Raw genomic sequence first — 2,818 nt, 5'->3', positions numbered from 1 at the left:
GTGCACGGTGGTACACGCCTGTAACCCCAGCACCTGGGAGGTTGAGGCAGGAGGATCAAGGTCATCCTACACTACAAACTGAGAACCTGTCTAAGAAAAAAAAAAAAAAAAAAAAGGAACTAGGGGCAGGGGACATTACTGGAAAGACTCAGGACTCCTGAGCAAACTCTGAAGCAATTTTAGGAAATCTGAGAACCAGGCTAAACATCACTTTTCCCTGAAGCTGCAGCTGGATCCAAACCATGAAAAAAAGGCAGCTGGGGCTAGGGCTTGGCACTGCACTGAAGAAGGAAGAGCAGGAAACAAGAAGATAAGGCCGCCCATCTGTCAGGCGCTCTTTCTGTTTCTAGACCTAAATGTTCAAGGGTCTCAATTTGTAGTGTAGGGTGACCTTGAACCGCTGCTGATCCTCCTGCCTCAACCTCCCAGGTGCTGGGGTTACAGGCATGTACCACCGTGCACGGCATGTTTGGTTTGGTTTTGGTTTTGTGCGTGTGTGTTTTGGTTTTCTGAGACAAGGGCTCACCAGAGTGGAGGCTGACTGTGAACTCGATGCATAGTCCAGGCCGGCCTCAAATGTTAAAAATCACCAGGCCCGGCATGACGCCACATGCCTTCGACCCCAGCACTTGAGAGGGAGGCAGGAGGGCTGTTACGAGTTTGTTTATTTTTTATTTTTATTTATTGATTTTTGTTTTTTGGCTTTTTTTTTTTTTTTAAGTAGAACTGGGGATTGAACTCAGGCCCTTACGCTTGCCAGGCAAGCACTTATTCCACTGAGCTATCGCCCCAGCCCCAACACTGTTATGAGTTAGAGACCAGCCGGGGCTACAAACTGAGCTCAAGGCCAGTGAAATGCATAGCGAGACTCAAAAAGACAACATAATGAAATAAAATCAAATCATCAGCACAGCGGACATGCCTGGCTTGGGTTCCAAACATGTGGGCAAGTCACGTGACAGGAAGATGAGAAGGCAGGTGTGGAAGCCCCTGACCTGCAGGCCCGGAAGCCCCTGACCTGCAGGCGCTTTCCCGCCCGAAGCCCTCTGTGCTGGTTTCCAGAACGCTAAGTGCGCTGTGCTAGATGAGACTCTGGCCCTGTTAGTCCAGGGCTGAGCAGAAGTGGTGCTGCCTCAGGAGGCTGCACAGCAGGAGCCACATGATGGGGCTGGGAGGCTCCCGCAGGGGAACGCAGCAGGCGACCTGGAGCTTCAGGGCGAAGGAGGGCCTCAGACAGAAAGCCATACAAACTTCATGCAAGAGGGTAGGAGCGGAAAGCCGCCATCAGGGCTTTAGCAGGAGGCAGAACGCTACAGAGGAGGAGAGCAAAACCAGTTAAACCGGTGTGGTGACGCAGGCCTGGGAAGGCTGAGGCAGGAGGACCACCAAGAGTTTGAGGCTCCATATGGAGAGCCTGTCTAAAAAGAGAAACCAGTTCATCCAAGGTCCTGGGAAAGGGAAGGGTTAAAATAAATAAATAAAAAGAGATCACCTCAGGAAATTAAGGAAAAGAAGAAAACAAATCCACAGGGAAATGAACAAGAACGAGAGAAGGCAGAAAAGCAACTGGTATCAAAACAACGGCCCAATTTAAAGGGCTTTTCAGCTGATCCAGTGATCAGCACAGAACAGACGCGCACCAAGTACTTGCCCAGTAACAAACCTGCTTAAACCTGGCAGCAAACCCAGGACTGTGGGGGACAGAACCTGAGATCGCCTTGGGAAGACACAATAAAATCCATACCAAAAATCTAAAATTCAGAAAGTGGACAAGATGGGCGAGCTACAATTTAAAACTGAGCCGCATTCAGATCTGTGAAGCCATGAAACGGCGAATACCTCTTTATACTTTCCTGGAGAAGGGGTCAGAGTTCCTGAGGAAATGATACCTGGCCTCACACCTACGCTGAGAAAGGATCAAGAGAGTCAAACGAAAGCAAGAGCAAAGACACTTTGTTGAGTTAGATACGCGGCTTACGAACTAGTTCAACTGCTGTCTTTCGGACCCCAGAATTATCTGTCCGATCACAGATCAAATGCCTTGAGACCCAGCCTGGTGTTTACTTTGTACTGTACTTCTCTGCACCCTTGAAGCAACTTTCCCATACATTCTCTCTCGCTCCTGTTCCTGATATTGCCTAGGACAATTATGAAGACATCAAAGGCATTTAAAGCTCTCTGGCTTAGCTTTCCTTAACAAAGGTTAACAACACATGGGTCTTGGCCACCAGCACTCATTGTGACCCGTCAAACAAAACGTCCTATTTCAGAGAGGTCATCTGTCCAACAGAAAGAACCAGGCGGCTCCACACTAGCTCAGGACCCCAACCAATCGGGAATTTGCCAACTTGCAACCCCGCCAGTGAGGTGCCCCGCAGCGCGCTGGCTTCCGGGTCACCGGCCCGGCCACCACGACTTGATGCTGCTCTGAAAACGCTGCCACTTTTTGGTCCTTATGGAACAAGTGCGCCAACCTGTATTTGTCATTCTTCCCATAATCAGCCTCCACTTCTTGAGAGCACTGAAAGCCCACCAGTGTGACACTCGGGTGTGCACTTTTATAAGTTAAATTAGTACAACGACAAAACCCACACCCAAAACAAACTCCCAATGGAACCACGTGGGCGAAGCAGGATCTAGACGCGGAAGGCAACACTAAACAATTTTTTTAAATTTTTGTTTTAAGAAATCAGCATTGGTACAGCTAAACCCAAGCTCAGTCTCGAGCCCTCGCGCCCCTGGGACCTTGGGTGCTTTCTCCTCTTCGGGGGAAGAGGTCAGGAAGGGACAGAGAGGCGACAATAGGACCCCGGAGGTC

This window comes from Octodon degus, unplaced genomic scaffold (genome assembly GCF_000260255.1).
Source record: "Octodon degus isolate 3935 unplaced genomic scaffold, OctDeg1.0 scaffold00105, whole genome shotgun sequence".
In the NCBI taxonomy this organism is placed as follows: Eukaryota; Metazoa; Chordata; class Mammalia; order Rodentia; family Octodontidae; genus Octodon; species Octodon degus.
This window is presented reverse-complemented; position numbering follows the sequence as displayed.